The 20,355-nt window shown below is 35.4% G+C and overlaps 1 long non-coding RNA gene across 1 annotated transcript in view; it reads left to right on the top strand.

The window, feature by feature from the left end:
* Positions 6,101–20,355, top strand: part of LOC106506546 — a 218,782-nt gene continuing 204,527 nt past the window's right edge. The window contains exon 1 of the long non-coding RNA XR_002343136.1: positions 6,101–6,293. This is a non-coding gene — a long non-coding RNA (uncharacterized LOC106506546). The remainder of the gene's footprint in view (positions 6,294–20,355) is intronic.

Raw genomic sequence — 20,355 nt, 5'->3', positions numbered from 1 at the left:
AGGTATCTATCACTCCATATGGATTTCTAAAACCTTTTTATTATAACTAGAGTCTAATTCTCCTTCCCTGGAATCTAAGTGTGTTTGTGATTTCCTTGCAACTGGTGGAATGTAGTAGAAATGACAATACATGATTTCTGAGCCTACACACACAAAAAAAGACAATGCAAATGTCAAGATTTCACTCTTTTTTATGGCTAATATCTCATTGTACATATATTTACCCCTTTCTGACATAGCTAAACGTATTTCCAAGCATAGTCCTGAAAATGTCATCTACCGTCTTATAGCTATCAATAATAAAATGAGAGAGAAGTGCATTAAAGAACATGTTATTCAGCTTTAAAATAGAATTCAGAAGAAATATGGAGTATAGAAGGTTTTTTTTTTTCTTTCAGACAGCAAAGTATTCTCAAGGTAGAAAAGAACCTGAACACAAAGATCAAATCCAGATTGGAATTGTAAGAAATTTTGTTAAGACCTTAGAATGATTTGAGATAGAGCTACATTAGAAACTTTCAGATAGACACAATGACCTCTTAAGGGCATACTTCATAGATCCTTCTAATTAAACAGTAGGGCTTCTAAGACTCTTCAGGGTACTGTCCCACAGTCATGGGGAGAATGTAATGTCTAGAAGAAATTATTGATAACAATTTGGATTTTGGTATCTCCCTTTACAAACTGACCTCTTAATCATTTTTTAACACTGCCTCTGTATTACTCTAAAAGCTCTAAAAGTGTACTTGCTTTTACAAGGTATCTCAGGTACATTTTGAGTTGACTTGTCTACCTAGATTGAATCAGTTGCTCCTTAAGAAGATGTGGCTCCTTTTAGTGGAGAGTAGCCATAGGATTGAATCTGGATGGGACTGATTGCATACTGGATGCATTTCTTTATACAGGGATTTGAAATAGGACAGGATGGCACAGAAGCTGCTAGTTTCATTTTAGTATGGCCAGAATATAACCTTAAAAAAAATTTAAATTTGAACTGATATTTCTAATTCAGCTCTTAATTTTTAATTCTTATACTGCTAAGATATCCTTTCTTTTTCTAATCCTACATTGCATTCTCATTATTAAGCAGATGTCCAATCACAGTGTATCCAGAACTTTAGAAGCCCAATCCCATCTTCCCTGCATTTCCATCTTTTACTATCAAGTGTCTCAGAGTTGTCTTCAAAGAGGACATGACCCTGCTTGTCAGGATGACCTGAGCACCAGATAAGCTATGAGACAGAGGTATCTTCACTTGCAGTTAAAGGAACACTGGGAATTCATAGGAACTTAGTGTCACTGTGTAGTATTAAGGGAAAGCAATAGAACAAAGACTTCAAGGTTTTGATTAAAATTCTTCTATTTAAAAGAAAGTATTAAGGGAAAGCAATAGAGACAAAGACTTTAAGGTTTTGATTAAAATTCTTCTATTTATTTTTAGAGCAGTTTTAGGTTCACAAGAAAATTGGGTAGAAGGTACACAGATTTCCCATACAGCCTCTAAACCTATCTATGCATAGCCTCCCCCGCTATCAATGTCACCCATCGGAGCGGTATGTCTGTTACAATGAACCTACATTGACACATAATCACCAAAGTCCATAATTTATATGAGAGTTCACTGTTGGCATTGTACATTCTATGAGCTTGGACAAATGTACAGTGATGTATAGCCATCATTGTGGTATCATAGAATATTTTCGCTGCCTTAAAACTCCTCTGAGTTCTACCTATTCATTATTTTCCCAAACCAAACTCCTGGCCACCAATGATCTTTTTACTGTCTCCATAGTTTTGCTTTTTCTGTAATGTAATAGTTGGAATAACACAGTATATAGTTTCTCAGATTGCCTTATTTCACTTAGTAATATGCATTTAAGGTTCCTCCATATATTGATAGATAATTTTGATTTTTTTGCACTGAGTAATGTTCTTTTGTCATGATGAATCAGTTATTTATTCACCTATCAAAGGACATACTGTTTGCTTCTAAGTTTTGGCAATTATGAATAAAGCTACTATACACTTTGTTGTGCAGGTTATTGTGTGGGCATAGTTATTCAATTCTTTGGGTAAATACCGTGGAGCATGATTGTTGAATTGTATGGTAAGAGCATATTTAGTTTTGTAAGGAACTTCCAGACTGTCTTCCAGAGTATCTGTTCCATTTTTCATATATACCAGCGGTGAATGAGAGATCCTGTTGCTCCACACCCTTGACAGCATCTGGTGTTATCAGTGTTGCAGATTTTGGACATTCTAATAGGGATGCAGTGGTATCTTGTTGTTTTAACTTGTATTTCCTTGATGACATATGATGTGAAGTATTTTTTCATATGTTTATTTGCTATCTATATATCTTCTTTGGTGAGGTGTCTAATAAAGTCTTTGTTTTAATTTTTAATCAGGATGTTTTCTTATTGTTGAATTTGCATATTTTGGATAGCAGTTCTTTTGCAGATGTGTCTTTTGCAAGTGTTGTCTCCTAGTCTGTGGCTTGTCTTTTCATACGCTTTACATTGTCTTTCACAGAGTCTAAGTTTTTCATTTTAATGAAATCTAGCTTATCAATGATTTCTTTCATGGATCTTGCCTTTGGTTTTGTATTTAAAATTTCATCACCACACCCAAAATCATCTAGGTCTTCTCCTATGTTATCTTCTAGAAGTTTCATAGTTTTGTATTTTACATTTAGGTCTATGAAGCATTTTGAGTTAAGTTTTGTGAAAGGTGAATGGTCTGTATTCTGATTCATTGTTTACATGTAGATATACAGGTGTTTCAGCATTATCTGCTGAAAAAAACTATATTTGCTCAATTGTCTTCTCTTTGTTCTTTTGTCAATAACCAGATGTGGGCCTATTTCTCACCTCACTATTCTGTTCCATTTATTTATTTATTTTTTCACTGATACCACACTTTTAATTATTGTAGCTTTATATTATGCCTTGATGTTGGGCAATGTCATTCTTCCAACTTTATCTTCTCCTTAAATATTTTGGTGGCTATTCTGAGTCTTTTGCCTCTCCATATAAACTTTAGAGTCAATTTGTCAATATATGGAAAATAACATGCTGGGATTTTGATTTGCATTGAATCTGTAGATAAATTAAGGACTGAGAAAGTTTTTACTTTTCCTTCTCTTTTGAAGAATAATTGTGCAGGGTACATAATTCTAACTTTGTGCTTTCTCCCCCAACACTAAACATTCACTCCACTCTCTTATTGCTTACATGGTTGTTGAAGAGACATTGGACATAATTCCTATCTTTGTTCTTCTATGGTTTAATGTATTTTTTCCTCAGGCTTCTTTCAGGATTCTACCTTTATCTTTGATTTCCTATTTTTTGAAATGATATGCCTAGATATAATTTTTCCTGGTATTTATTCTTCTTGGTGTTTTATGAGCCTTCTGGATCTATCAATTGGTGTCTGACATTAATTTGGGGGAAATTCTTTCATTGTTTCAAATATTTTTGTTTGTTTCTTTTTTCTCCTTCCAGTATTCTCAGAACATTTATGTTGCATTTCTGTAGTTGCTTCATAGTCCTTGGATGTTGTTTCTTTTTTCTTTTTTTTTAGCCTTTGTTCTCTTTGTTTTTCAGTTTTATTGATACATCCTTCAAGTCAGAGATTCTATCCTCAGCTGTGTTGTCTAATAATAAGCCCATCAAAGGCATTCTTCATTATTATTCTTCATTTGATGTCTAGGATTTCTTTTTGGCCCCTTCTTATAATTTTCATCTCTTTGTTTACATTGGCCATCTGCTCTTGCATGCTGTTTACTTTGTTAGGATTACTAACACACTAATCATAGCTGTTTTAAATTCCTAGTCTGGTAATTCCAACATACTTGAACACATCTGGTTCTGATGCTTGCTCTGTCTCTTCAGATTGTGTTTTTGTCTTTTAGTATGGCTTGCATTTTTTCTTGATAGTTAAGACTCGATGTACCAGGTAGGAGGGACTTCTGTAAATAGCATTTGTTAATGTGGCCTAAGGTGCTGGGAGAAGAGGACGAGCTCTATTGCCCTATAATTATGTCTCAGTCTTTTAATGAGTTTATGCCTCTGGACTGTGAACTTTACAAATGTTTCTCAGTGTTTTTCTCCCTCATTATGTGAGACAGCATTAGCAGAATAGGCTGGTATTGTTTTTTTCCCTTCTTCCATATGTAAGGTGGAGTGGACTGCAGTTGGTATTTCCCTTCTCCCATGTCAGTTAGGCTCTGATAAGACCCAGCAGGTTAGGCTCTAGTTAACGAATTTCACCTGAGGGCAGCCCTTACTATGAAAAGCATAGCAATCTGGTTTACATCACAATGGTTCCTTTCTCCTTCTCCTCCTAGAAGTATGGTGGGATTTTTTGTGATATTTATTGTGAGAACCTCCTCAAGCCCCTGAAGGTAAATCTCACAAATTGTAGCCCTCCCCCTTCCAGTGACTGGGTCCCCATAGAGTTTCTAACTCCCAGAGTTGCCCATACTGAACCTCTAGCAATTCTGCAATGTAATTTAGGTTTTCCACTCTGGCATTGGTTCCTGCAATAGTTTCTACTCATGTGTCTTTGTTTCAGTAAACCCTGACTCCTTGTATTCACCTGTCTCTCTCTTTCTCCAAACTTGAGGGTACTGATTTTCCCTGTGTCTTTTCCTTTCTTAAGGATCCAAGAAGAGTTTGTTGGCTTCTCAGTCTGTTAAGCTTTTCACTTGTTATTAGGCTGAACAGCTAATATTCCATGCTCCTTACAAGTGGAATCAGAAGCAGAAAGTTCTTTCTTTAGCTTTCTTTCTTTCCTTTTGTTAGTTTAATCATTGGATCAGAAATCAGAAATTTTGGGTATTTTTCAATCTCATTTTCTTTCATCTTCTCTATAATTTGATTTTCTTTCTTTACTGCAGTGCCTTTTAGAGGTTATTTATACTAGTTAAAAAACACGTTTCTGACCTCAGTTTGTCTATTTTCTCTCCGGAGCAGTAGGCAATTATCTGTGTTCATAAGCGAGCTGCTTGAGTATGCTGTGGATTTGTAAGGGCAAATTGAATGATTAGCATTTAAAAAGAAATATCTGTAAATTTTTAACCAATCTAGACATTTGGTGATGGTTAATTTACTCCAATGCTACCTAGAAAAACATAGACAAGGCTGCCTGCACTAAGACTTGACTTAATGTGTTTCAAATTTCTCTAGTAGAATAAATTAGCTTTTTTTTTTTTTTTCATTTTTATGGCCACAGCTGTAGCATATGGAAATTCCTGGGTTAGGGGTCGAATCAGACCTGCAGCTGTAAGCCTATGACACAGCCAAGGCAACAACCATTTTTTAACCCATTGAGCAAAGCCAGAGATTGAACCGGCATTCTCAAGGACACTATGTCGGGTTCTTAACCTGCTGAGTCACAACGGAGAACTCCAACTTTCTTTTTTAAAGATACCGTTGGACTTACATTCGTTCAGTTAGAAATGTTTGTATGTGTTACATGGGCCAGTTTTCTGTTGACATCAATTATATTCAATCCAGGATACATGTCTATTAATTAAGATCTCCCTTAAATACTACTATGAGGATGCTACTAGAAAAATAAGTGCAGAGAGGGACCATTCTGAGGCAGATATTTTTGAGCTTTGCGGTATTCAAAGTAAAGGAGAATTCTTTTAAGTCCGTCTATCCATTATAAATACAGGGGCAAAATTACTACTTTCTTTTAATTTGTGATTTTAAATATTACGGGTGTCGGGAGTGGGAAAGGTGAAGTGAGGGAATGAAAGGTATCAAGCTATGAGTCCTCTCATTTCAGGGAAGACCACTATAAATAACTGTTATCAACCTTCCTGGATAGGTCCCCAACAAGGGTCCTTCTGCTTGGTGTTATTTAAGCCAATAGAACTGGACTGAGTTTAATTTAGAAGTAAAAGAAAGCTTTAGTCTTTGACAGAAAATGGAGAGATGATGAGAACTGGCACTCCAGAGTACTTGACCTCTGACAGGCCTTGGGCAGGGCTGATTTATAGGGTTATTGCCAGCAGGGAGCAGCTGGGGTTCTTACCAGCAGGTGTGCCCGTTTTGGTCTTGCTCCAGATCTCAGTGCGCATGCGTGCAGCGCTAGGCCTACCGCCACCACCTTGAATCGCAGGGCCCTAGCAGTGCTTTTGCACAGCGCCTCGTACCAGGAGCTGAGGTGTCCGCTCAGCTTATTTACACTAAGCGCTCCAGCCTGAAGAGCCAGAAGCAAGACCACTGCATGGGGCACCCTGTGAGCAAGTGAAACTGGATTAACCACAAAGCAACAAAAAGGTTAGACTTTATTTTGGTACCCAGATTCTATTTTTATTGCCCAGGAATTGTTAATGGGCTTTCCTGTGATACTCCTGGAGTGAAATCCTCGAAGACAAGGAGAATGTTGTGAAAAAAATTGTGTGTGTGTGTGTGTGTGTGTGTGTGTGTGTGTGGTGTGAAGGACCACGATGTAGTATTTTTAAAAATATATGAAAATGTGTCATACTGTCCATTTACCCAATATTTTGTATTTCCCAGAAAAAAAAAATCAGTTATGTTTTGTTTACATTTTAGAAATTTAGGCATCATAAAGAGAAAGAGTGTTTATGAGGCGCTGTTAGATAATCTTTTGTGACAGCAAAGAGGAAAGAGCAGCCAGCAAAACACGTAGTTTTGCTTGGGTGAGCAAGCACACCATGACTATGTATGGCTTCCTTCTGTGCCTTTTCTGTGTGTCCTTGTTGATAAATTATAAGCAATTCTTTGTCTCTCTATGTTGATGAGGGAGAGATGGGGGAAAAAACGTGCCCAATGATTCTTTTAAAAAAACTCAGTAGTGAGTTTTTAAACATTTAAAAGTAACACGAGTTAATTTAATTTCAGTGGGTTTCACCACCTTTTATCTCCTGATTCTCAGTAAAAAGTTTTCAGCTGTCATTTTCCTGCTGTTTGAAGGCGAGGTTTGTTGACCGCTGAGGACTGCTCTCCCATTAGCATTAGTCAGACATGGCTCCTGTGGTCTTGTCATGGCACCCTGGAGTTTCCCTGACACTCCATGTCCTTGATGTGCTTGTTTGCCTTCTGAGTCTCAGGCTGTGCAGAGTGGGGGCAGCACCTGTCAAAGAGCTGGGTGAGCTGCCTGGGTGCTGTCATACTTCATGGCTTCCCTGTCCAGGAAGGCAGAATCAGAAGGAACTGTATATACTGAGAGTTAATGTATTGTCAACTTGGTTGATAAACTTGCATTATCAGAAGAGATTTAGTGCAACAGGAACAAAAATAAGCAGAAGATAACTCTTTTATCCTATCAGTGAACAAGTATTAACTTGAATGTATTAATTAGTAATTGACAAATCATTGCTTTAACACCTGATATACTCAAAGTTCTAGACCCAGTGAAAGGCATGAAAAGAATAAGATAGGAAATCATCCTCTCAAGAATCTTATAATCTTATAGTGGAAATAAGAATTATGTGATTGACCATATTTTAAGGTGTAAATTACCACACAAGAAGCCCATGGGAGCTCAGAGGGTAAAGCATATGGGGCATCAAGGAAGTCTTTGTAACTTTATGATTTTCTCGAGCTTTTTTTTTCTCCCTTTTAGGTTGGTAAATGATAGTAACAAGAAAACTAATTCAAACTTGCTTAAAGAGAAAAGATCATTTTTTTTGTTTAAAATTATTGAAAAGTCCAGTGATTGATGAGATAGTTTGCAGGCATAGCTTCATTAGGGTTCTGCTTTTCTGTGATTCTTTCACATTATCATGAAAAATTAATAAGAAAATAAAACACACAAAGTAGTTAATAAATGATAAAAACATCTATTATCAATATTTTCATATTTGTAAATATATTTACAGATAAGATTTTTAATAATCATGACTAACCTACTTTCCTACCCTATTGCTCAATTAACATTTTTAAAGTGTTGGAATCATGTAGTGGTGCAAAAGTTTCGAAATATAAATTAAAAAAAAATAAAACTCTTTATTGAGCCAACTTGTATTAATCATAGCCACATTAAAGAAGCATGCATATATTTATTTTATAGAGGATGGTTCAATATATGTTTTTATTTTTTTGGTCTTTTTGCCATTTCTAAGGCCTCTCCCATGGCATATGGAGGTTCCCATGCTAGGGGTGGAATCGGAGCTGTAGCCACCAGCCTACGCCAGAGCCACAGCAATGCGGGATGCGAGCCGCATCTGCAACCTACACCACAGCTCAGGGCAACACCAGATCCTTAACCCACTAAGCAAGGCCAAGGATCGAACCCGCAACCTCATGGTTCCTAGTTGGATTCATTAACCACTGAGCCATGACGAGAACTCCAATATATGTTCTTAATAACACTTCTAGTAATGATTAAATATTTATTGTTAATGAGTCATCTTAATAATACAATAAGTAAAAACCATGGTAGTACGATTGGAAGTGGAGTTTATACACATTTTTTAAGTTTTTTAAGTAATTCATGTCATATTGAAATAAACACCCTACATTTTCTCCTTGTAAGTGGCAGTATTTCTAGGTTTTTTTGTTTTTGTTTTTTTGCCTTTTCTAGGGCCACTCCCACAGCATATGGAGGTTCCCAGGCTAGGGGTCTAATTGGAGCTGTTGCTACTGGCCTATGCCAGAGCCACAACAACGCAGGATCCAAACCGCATCTGTGACTCACAGCAACGCTGGATCCCCAACTCACTGAGCGAGGCCAGGGATCGAACCCACAACCTCATGGTTCCTAGTCGGATTCATTAACCACTGCGCCATGACGGGAACTCCCATTTCTAGGTATTCTTATTAGCACTTTTGAAACTGTATTCAAGAATAGTTTGAAAAGATAATAAGAGAAAAACTGGATTCAGAATATTATATAAACAAACCTAGAAAGAGTAACTCATGTAGGGCTACATCAGTAATTCGAACACTCTTTGAGTCTGTGGTCTGTTATTTCCAATATGCCATTCTCTATATGATATGCCCAGGATGCCATTCCAGTATTAGAATCTCATAAATTGCTGACATACGCTCCAAGACTGTAGCATAAGAAATTTTTCCATGTGTCTTTTCACTTTAACCATTATCACCTCCAATAGGATTTCATCTTTCCAAGGTTTAAAAGTAATTGATCTTGAATCTTTGTTTGACCTCATTTTGTCCTGTTTGGACCAGACCATCTAACTTTGACCATATTACTGATACTGACTCTAGTAATTATCCCTCAGCCTGGAGTGCAGCCCTAGCTGGAGGGGCTCATTCTAGTTTTGATCTAATAGAGTGTTCAGGACTAGCACCTAGGATCCAGGATGTGGAGTTCATAGAACTGCAGTATCATTAAGGATTTGTTTGTTCACTTGATAAATAATAATAGTATTTTTGTGGTAATAGCAACCAAACTTTCTATTTCTAGATCGCTTTGTAGTTACAAAGTACTTTCACTGCATTTCCCCAAAATGCAGTGATTATATGAAAAAATATGTATTATTTTCCCTACATAATAGACTATTAAAACAAAATTTGAGAGGTATCTTATAGATTTTTAAAACAAAATTTGTGCTCAAGATCATATAAGTTAATAAATGGTAAATTTAAGAACCCAACCTGTTTGTAAAACTAGAGAGTGTTTCTAATTTAAAACTAAGTAGTTATTCACATATGCAAAGAAATACTATCTTATTATTGTGTTACTTCTTTGAATACTTGTTCTGTGTGTGTGTTATATGGTGTTCTGAATTTAGAATGGGAAAGTATCAGTGAGACTCATCTAAGCCATATGTTGGAGTTAGGAGGGTTACATGAGTTTTATTACATAATGTCCCAATATAAATAATTTTATAGTTATTTATATGCAGCATATAAACCAAATGCTTAAAGCAAACTAAAGAGGAAAGGGAACAATGCTTTTTTTTTTCAATTTATTTAACATGCTTTCCTTCCAGAAATGAAGCACCCAGAGAGTGCCTTCAGCAACAAAAATGGGGGTAAATTAGTATATTTACCTGTTATAATTATTATTTAGCTGAAACACCAAGTCACAGTAGAGTGACAGGCAAGAGCTCCAAGTCCAGGGGAGACACTTTTTATCTTTCTCATTTGTGTAGGTCCTTACAAATTTACCCTTTTTTCATAGTTTATTTTACATATTTCTAATTACATTCTGTGTAGCAGAATTTGTAACCTCCATTTTACAGAAGTAACGACTGAAAACTAGATAAATGTAGTGATTTGACCAAGCCACAATTAATGGGAAAGATGGAAAAGATCATATTATTTATTAAAGTATCTAAATCCTAAATCACATCCTCAGTCTTTATCCTGTGAGGTTTTGCAAGTTGAAATTTCTTCTGCTTTCTCCCATAAATGTTAAGCGGCCATTCCCTAACTAGGTAGAAAGATTTTAGCAGAGTTAAGGAGATACTTCTTTCTGCAAACAGTTAGCTACATCCCGAAATTTTAACCTGAAGATGATCAACTATATGCTATATTAAAAAAAAAAACTAGTAAGTTGATACTATAAATTAAACTTTTCAGTTATACCCAGGAAAACAAAATTAAAGGTATAGAGGATAGATGGAAGTTATGAATTTATAGCCTAAACAATGAAATTTAGGGAATATTAGAAAATTTTTCAATGAATTTTCAGAAAACTTTAGTTCACCTCCTTTGGCCAGTATATTTTACTAGTTCAGACCCCCTTGGTGATAATGAGTTCTGAATTAGATTTAGGTTACAGTTTACCTTGTTATATTGGTCCTTGTGTCACACTGACTGCTTTTTCAAATATTAGAAACCTATGCCTCTTTTATGAACATAAAACATAGAACTCTGCTTTAATATAATCTGAAATTGCTTAGGTCACCCAATGTCAAAAATTCCCAAGCAGACCAATATCTTTTTAAGGGGGGGCTGAAGATTCCAAAAGCTGTTTTTACTGAGTCTTGGTGTCAACCTGACACTTCACGGGAGTCAGAGGATAGCAAGGAGGGTGTTTTTTTGCGGGGAGAGGTATTTAGGCAATCTATCAACCTTGAAGAAATACAGTCCTTTGAACTAGATTTGAGAAATTTTATTGCACGTTCCCATAATTCTTGAATGTCTCAAGGCATCAGTGATATTATATGATAGTTTGTAAGACAATGGGGGCTTTCTACGGGCTATACAAAAATCATTTGTCACAGGAAACAGACATTTGGAAAGATGAAAGAAAAGGATGTTTAAGAATAAGGTACAAAGAAAAAAGAACACAAAAAGGCTCCCATCACTCTGCCATACTTTATGCATCTTTATCGAGTCATTAAATGTAGTACACACTTAAGTGGAAGGGTTTACACAAAAGTATGAATACCAAAAGGCAGGAATAATTGGAGTGTATCTTAGAGGCTGTTTCGTACAATTCATCTTCTGACACCCCAAATTCATAACACTTTCATAGGCAAAATACTCTCATCTCCTCCCAAGGTCACTCAAATTCTCATCTCATCAAAGTGATAGCTCAAAATTCCAGAGTCACATCACCTAGATTAGGTCCAGGTACAGATGAAGCTCCTCTGGTGCAGTTCCTCAGGCAAATTACTCAATTGCTAGAATCATCCCATTTCAAAAAGAAAAAGGAACAAAAATGATCCATATTTCCAAATGTGGCTATAATAGTGTAAGGGAGCAAGTTGGTGTAAGGAGGAAGGGTGAAGCCATTGTGATGCCCTGAAGCTCAGGGCATCAGCGAGATTGGTTTAGAGTAGAGGTTCATGGATAGCCTAGCCTTGTGGCTCATTCTTCCAGCTGCACCGAATGAGGAAAGGGTATCAAAACCAAACTTGGTTAAGCAAGCTGCCCCTTTCCTCCAGCACTAACACCCACTGCATGGGGTGGCGCAGGAACCTTATTTCTAGGCCTTGTGCATGGGACCCTGAATACTCCTTCCTTAAACAATTGCAATGCTGAAAGGTGCCACTTCCTGTCATGTCCATCTGCATAGTTCATTTCACTCTACCTATTAACATTTCTCCCCTGTTCAGAGCAATAATGCTGCATACAACTAAGTTATTGTATAAAGCTGCATGCTGCTGGGCTGATAATTAGAAACTTCCAACTTTATGTGGCCCAGTGGAATGAAGTAGGCCTGATGGCACTTAGTGGCATAATGCATTTGCTTTAGAAGAAAGAAACATTTAAGGTGAGTTTAAGTGCTTGCTTATAGCTTTTGATAGGTAAGGGTCTTATGTGTTCTGTACCTATGTAGAGGCTAACACCAAATTTGAAATTATAGGACCAACACTAGGAACCAAACAGTCTTATAAGACAGTGTAACACCTGATTTTTTAAAAATCAGCTATGTATATATAAAGCATTATATAATCAGAGAGTTTTAAAAATGTTTAAGACAGTTCCTTACTTTTAAAGAGATTATATTTGTTAATGAGGAGAGCAGATATGCAGATGCTCATATTACAAGGCACTCTGTAATAAGTATCAAAAGGGAGGTATAAGCAAAATGTCATCCAATTTCTTAGAAAAGCAATGAATCTGGAAAAGATTCATGTAGGAGGTGTTATTTAAAATGGGCATTGAGAAGCAGGGATTTGAGAAGGAACTTCTGATAAAAATAGAAGACCTCGGTATTGGACATTCCGCGTAGTCTTGGAGAATAAGAAATAGTTTACCTGTTACAGAGTTAGAAATATCAGATATTCACGTACACACACAAACACATGTATATGAACTCTGCTTGCAGCTTACTAATATAGAATGTCTGAAGATGAAACCAAATAGTTTCTTTTTCTCTTTCCTCCAACTCTTCAAGTTTGAAATCCACTTGAGCATAGGCTACATGTAAGAGAATATTAGGAGTTAAGTTTGGAATTTAGGTAGATGGGTGACATATGATAGAATTTGATTTTTTTTTTCAATTTACTATAAATAAGCATTCACTAAAGTATCCTGATATGGATTGGAATTTACTTGCCCATTATAATAATCTTGCGCATTAGGGGATTCAAAGGTAAAAATGGAATTCCTATTCTCTAAAGACTCATAGTCTTGTAAGGGAAGTAAATACATAAATAATGGAAATTAAAGATACTGTTATGTATGGGAGTATCTGAGAGGAATTGCCACTATATTTCAGATATGAAAATCCAACGTTTTCTTACTTTTCCTCATTTGAGCCTATCCAGCCCCTTGGTAACTGAATGATCACATACAATACTTTGACAGCTAATGTACGCTATAAAAATTTGTCCAGAATGGATTTAAAGATAAGAGAAACTATAGGACTAGGACCAGTTAAGAGGCTAGTTATTGCAATATTCTGGATGAGGTATTTGTATTTTGTTTCAAGTAATATCTCTCAATGAAAAATTATAACAAAGAACCAGGAGAAGTTTATTTTTGCAGTATAAGTGGGATGGTATTGAAATGGTGTTATCGATGGTTTAATTGAATTTCTGATGAAGAGCTGAAGTGTACAATCTGGGCCTCATGGAGCTAGAGTAAATATTGGCTAATCTTGCGCAGGAAAAGGAAAAAGAGCAAACTTTTTGGTGTGGTGTCTCGGCATCTGAATCCAACAAATTGATTACATAGTAGCAACCTAGAGAAATGAGGTTTCAGCTTCAATCTCTTTACATGTCTTTTATCCTTGATTGGTTCCAGGCTTAAAGACTGATTCGTGGGCATAGGCACCTGTATCTGATGTGGCTTGCAGTAGTAATAAGGGAACATGAAAGGATAAGCACATATCCTTCTGTACTCTGGGAAAAGTAATTCCAAGCCCCTTGACCAGTTATGTCAATTTCCAGAGGACAGCTCAATGGCTAGCATTAAAGGTACATCTTCATTTTGCATTGGGACACAAGACCCAGTTATAAGTATGAGTTTTTATTGTGTTCATCAACTTTGAAAATATTTCCCAGTTATTCTTCAGTAAGCGTAGACCAAGGGGCTGGGCAGACTCAAATGAATGAAGGCAAGAACATATTTGTTTCCTACCTGAAGTAAAGTAAGGATTTCTCTCTGATATTTCCATATACCACACTAGCTTTCATTATGATTATTTATGTGTTTATTTCTCTCAGAAGGCTGAGTTTTCTAGTGCAGAGATTCATCTTATTTATCTTTACATTCCCTGTAATATCTAGCATAGTATTTTTCAGAATGCTTATTTTTACTAAATGTTCATTGACACGAACAGAAATAAATATTGAAATTATGTAGTCATTGGTGAAATTGGCAAAGATGCCCGGAAAATAGTTCCCCATAAAGAAGTTAAAATGATCAGTATATTCTGAGAAATTGTTATGTAATAATAACAATTAATTTTATAAGATAGGCATTATCATTATTCCCATTATGCCAATATAGAAACTAAGGTCCAAAAAGAGTAGTAAGCAGCTCTTTGAATGATACACAGGTAGAAAATAACAAGCCTTAATGCACAATTAGTATGATGGCAGGGTCTGAGCTCTTAACCACTCTGCTGTTTTTTCTGTTGGTTATATCAGCATAACTTTTATAACTGTAATAAACCTCCTATATTTGTGAGGTGCTTTCTACAGCATGGAGGCTCTGTACATTATCTGATTGCTGTCACAAAACAACAGTGGAAGATCAGCAGGGCAAGTAATATCTTTATATTACAGGTGAAGAAACTAAAGCTCTGAGCGGCTATGATGTCCCCTCGAGCCCCAAAGCTCATAACTGAAAGAACTTGCACTTGAATCTTGCTCTTATGATTCCAGTTAACTTGGTGTCCTCATTTGTGTTCTGGGGATAATAATACCTACAATGCAGTGTTGTGCGAATATAGTATCTTAACACAAAACATGCATCCAATAATGTTTTCTTCCTAGCCATTATTGCTATGCTAACTTTATAGCACATGGTGACTAATATTGATAGCATCTCTCAAAACAAAAGCAAATTTCTCTTGCAAGATTAGGTTTAGAATTCTATATTCTGCTTGTGTAAAGCTTTATCTTCTGGATCATATCATCTATTTTTTTATAGTTCCCTCTTAACTATTAAGAGCTTAACTATTATAGCTTAACTATTAATGATTCTATGTGATAATTGTTTATATTGGGACTATATATATAAATTATTAAAATTCCTTCTAATTCACTATTCATATCCTGCCTCTATTATGTTCTAAAATTAATGCATGTAGTATCTGGTATACCTTCCATAATTAATTTTGTTGATGTAGTTTTCAGATTCTCTGCTTTCATTTCTGTACTTCAGTCAAATTATCAAATGTTTATCATGTTTATCTGTGAATTTTCACCAACCTTAGCTAGAGTATCAACTCTGAGTCTTTGAAAAATACTGGAGTTAAAATCTTCAAAATTTGGTCGATCATATGTATTGGCTGAATGTTTTTAAGAATTTTTGACAATGTTATCAGCACCAGAAATGAGTATGAAGTTTGTCCTAAAAACGTCAATATTGTATTATCTGAGCATAATTGTAAAGATGAGATAGTGTTTTATTAATTTTATTAAAGTTTAATTTGCTCAAATTTTTCTTGGCTTAGTTACTCTGAACCTGATCGCTTGTGAAGTGGAGTTGCATTTAGTTATTAATTTTTTAATGGAGCAAAGATAGTCTTTTAAGCAGATGGTATTGGAACAACTGGACATCTAAATGTAAAATAAAAGAATCAAAACAAACCTTACACCTTTCACAAAAATTACTCAAAATGCTTCATAGACCTAAAATTTAAAATATTAAAATATGAACCCTTAGAAGATAACATAGGAGAAAACCTATATGACTTTGGGTGTGGTGATGAAAGAAATTATTTATAAGTTGGACTTCATTAAAATTAAAAACTTAGGCTCTGTGAAAGACAATATCAAGAAAATGAGAAGACAGGCCACAGACTGGGAGAGAATATTTGCAAAAGATACATCTGCTAAAAACTGCTATCCAAAATATGCAAAGGATTACTCAAATTCAACAATAAGGAAACATTCTGATTAAAACATAGGCCAAGACCTTACCAGACATCTCACCAAAGAAGATATATAGATAGAAAATAAACATGAAAAAATACTCCACATCATATGCCATCATGGAAATGCAAGATAAAACAATGATCTACCATTGCTTCCCAATTAGAATGTCCAAAATCTGGAACACTGACATCACCAGATGCTGTCAAGCATGTGGAGCAACAGGATCTCTCATTCACTGCTGGTACATATGCAAAATGGAACAGATATTCTGGAAGACAGTCTGGCAGTTTCTTACAAACTAAACATGCCCTTACCATACAATTCAGTAATCATGCTCTGTGGTATTTACCCAAGGAGTTGGATAACTATGTCCACACAGTAACCTGCTGAATGAAGTGTATCATAATTACCAAAATTTGGAAGCAACCAATATATCCTTCAGTAGGTAAATGGATAAATAAACCATGATCCATCTTGACAATAAAATATAATTCAGTGCTAAGAATAAATAAGCTATCAAGACATGAAGATATATGGAGGAGCCATATTGCTAGATGAAAGAATATAATCTGAAAATACTACAGACCATATGATTCCAACTATGACATTTAAGAAAAGGCAAAACTATGGAGACAGTACAAGTATCAGTGGTTGCAACAGATTTGGGTTCAGGGAAGTGATGAGTAGATGGAACACAGGATATTTATGGCACTAAAAATACTCCATATAATACAATGGTGGATACATACCACTATGCATACCTCAAAACCCATAGAATTTACAGCACCAAAAGTGAACCTTAAATTTTAGTCTAAATTTTGGACTTTGATTACAATGTGTCAATGTAGATTTATCAGTTTTAACAAATGTACCATTATGGTTGGGAATGTTGATAATGGGGGAGGCTCTGCATATGTAGAGGAAAGTGATATAGATGGGAAATCTCTGACCTTTCTTCCTCAAGTTTGCTGTGAACCTTAAACTGCTCTAAAAATAGTTTTAATCAAAACAAAAACAACACATTGGTGGAGCAACTTCTTTCAATATATTTTGCTCAGACAAGTAACAGTGATAAGATTCATTCCTGGTGCATCTGGCCATTTTCTACACAAAAGGTGGCTTCCAAAAATGAATATAGTAGCCCCCAAATAGAAAATACTATGTCTCCATTTAGATATCAGATGCTTTTAGTCTTCCTAATACTAGAAACAAGTTGAACAAATACTTTCATTCTCATGTGGTTATTTTGGTACTGAAATATCTACACAAACACATGTATGTACATACAGATCCTTCCAACAATTATACCATATTAAGAGATTAAAAATATTCTCTGATTTGGCTTGAAACATATGGTATGGACATATAGTAACTCCTGATAAAGAAAAGGTTTGTCATGAATCACCAGTGCTGAACAATGTTTTTATTTTTTTCATTTTTTTTATTACTCAAATGAATTTATCACATCTGTAGTTGTATAATGATCATAACAATCTGATTTCACAGGATTTCCATCCCACAGCCCAAGCACATCCCCCCATCCCCCAAACTGTCTCCTCTGGAGACCATAAGTTTTTCAATGTCTGTGAGTCAGCATCTGTTCTACAAAGAAGTTCAGTCTGTCCTTTTTTCAGATTCCACACGTCAGTGAAAGCATTTGATATTGGTGTCTCATGGTACGGCTGACTTCACTTAGCATGATAGTTTCTAGGTCCATCCATGTTGCTAAAAATGCTGGTATTTCTTTCATTTTAATGGCTGAGTAATATTCCATTGTGTATATGTACCACATCTTCTGGATCCACTCCTCTGTCGATGGACATTTAGGTTGTTTCCATGTCTTGGCTATTGTAAATAGTGCTGCAATGAACATTGGAGTACATGAGTCTTTGCGAGTCATGGTTTTCTCTGGGTAGATGCCCAGGAGTGGGATGGCTGGATCAAATGGTAGTTCTATTTTTAGTTTTCTGAGGAATCTCCATATTGCTTTCCACAGTGGTTGCACCAATTTACAATCCCACCAACAGTTTTTAACAGGGTTCCTTTTTCTCCACACCCTCTCTAGCACTTACTGTTTGTAGACTTTTGGATGATGGCCATTCTGGCTGGTGTCAGGTGATACCTCAGAGTGGTTTTGATTTGCATTGCTCTAATAATGAGTGACGCTGAACATCTTTTCATGTGTTTTTTGGCCATCTGTATGTCTTCTTTGGAGAATTGTCTGTTTAGATCTTCTGCCCATTTTTGGATGGGGTTGTTTGTTTTTTTGGTATGGAGCTGCAGAAGGTGTTTATAAATTTTGGAGATGAATCCCTTGTCAGTCGATTCACTTGCAAAGATTTTCTCCCCTTCTGTGGGTTGTCTTTTTGTGTTGTTTAGGGTTTCCTTTGCTGTGCAGAAACTTTGAAGTTTGAGTAGGTCCCATTTGTTTATTTTTCTTTTTATTGTCAATACTCTGAAAGGTGGATCTGAGAAGATGTTGCTGTCATTTATGTCAGAGAGTGTTTGGCCTATGTTTTCCTCTAAGAGTTTGATAGTGTCTGGTCTTATATCTAGGTCTTTAATCCATGTTGAGTTTATTTTTGTGTATGATGTTAGGGAGTGTTCTAATTTCCTTCTTTTCCATGTGGCTGTCCAGTTTTCCCAGCTCCACTTATTGAACAAGCTATCCTTTCTCCACTGTATAGTCTTGCTTCCTTTGTCATAAATGAATTGGCTGTAAGTGCTTGGGTTTAATTCTGGGCTTTCTATCCTGTTCCACTGATCTCTATGTCTGTCGTTGTGCCAGTACCATGCAGTTTTGACGACTGTTGGTTTGTAGTATAGTCTGAAGTCCGGGAGCCTGATTCCTCCAGCTCCATTTTTCTTTTTCAGGATGTCTTTGGCTATTCTGGGTCTTTTGTACTTCCAAACAAACTTTAAAATATTTTGTTTGAGTTCTGTGAAAAATGTCCTTGTAATTTGATAGGGATTGCATTGAATCTGTAGATTGCTTGGGTAGTATAGTCATTTTGATAATATTAACTCTTCCAATCCACGAGCATGGTATATCTTTCCATCTCTTTGTGTCATCTTTGATTTCTTTCATCAGTGGCTTGTAGTTTTCAGAGAATAGGTCTTTTGTTTCTTTAGGTAGGTTTACTCCTAGGTATTTGATTCTTTTGGATGCCATGGTAAACAGGATTGCTTCCCTAATTTCCTTTTCTGCTTTCTCATTGTTAGTATATAGAAATGCTATTGATTTCTGTGTATTAATTTTGTATCCTGCAACTTTGCCAAATTCGTGGATAAGCTCTAACAGTTTTCTGGTAGAGTGTTTAGGATTCTCTAGGTATAGTATCATGTCACCTGCAAATAGTGATAGTTTTACTTCTTCCTTTCCAATTTAGATTCCTTTTATTTCTTTTGAACAATGTTTTTTTAAACCACAATATAACTTAAGTTTTATAAGTATAAAACCTAATAAACCCCTTATGATAAAACCTTAATATACCTATAAAACAAACAAATTTGAAAACAAAATGCAAACAATATCAATGCCAGTAATAAACCAATAAAATATAACTATATAATTTTAACATGATGAAGAGTGGAATGATCACTCTGCTAAAACCATAGTTGTGGTTGCAGAAGTGAATGGCATGATGTGGGTTTTGTTGAATTCGGTGTTACCAGGATCTTCCAATGTGCACTGTGAGACCACATGGTGCAAATCTTTCTTTTTTTTTTTTTACAGTCCATCTTTTCCTTTTGTCCTTCAACCAGAACAGTACTTCATGCTGCCATTTGATTGGAAATACAGGCACTAATAAAAGCTCATGTATTATCCAGCAACAGATGACTTAAATGTGTTTATTTTAATTCTTTAATGTTAGCAAAGAAATAAGAGCCCCAAATTAGGAAAAAAATGTTCTCAGGTTTTTGAAAATATGTTTTATTCTCCAGGCAAATAATACAATGATTAATAGAAATTACTACATTTTTCTTATGTTTCCATAACATCAATTCATTTTTATTATTTCATTTGAATCTAAATTCATTTAATTACTTTCCAAAAGTTAAGGTAATGCAAATAGGAGCTTTGATTTCTTTCCATGACTAGAAAAGATTTTATGTTGTATATTGTACATTCATCATAAAATTATTCCTCCGTCATATTCCTCCATCAACATGTCTATAATATATGAAATGTAATCTAATTAACAGTGTGACAGAATTATTAAATACTTTGAGATATAGTTTGCTTATGATTTTAAATTGAAATAAAAATTAGCATCCTTTTTACTACCATTTTTACACTTGCTGATTACTGTCATAATGATAGGCACTAAATGTGATTATTTCTAACCTTCTCTATTACCCTAAATATAAGTTTGTATAATGGACAAAAATTTAAATCATTG

This window comes from Sus scrofa, chromosome 1 (genome assembly GCF_000003025.6).
Source record: "Sus scrofa isolate TJ Tabasco breed Duroc chromosome 1, Sscrofa11.1, whole genome shotgun sequence".
NCBI classification, from domain to species: Eukaryota; Metazoa; Chordata; class Mammalia; order Artiodactyla; family Suidae; genus Sus; species Sus scrofa.
The sequence above is the reverse complement of the archived record's forward strand: the minus strand, read 5'-3'. Positions and strand labels throughout refer to the sequence as shown.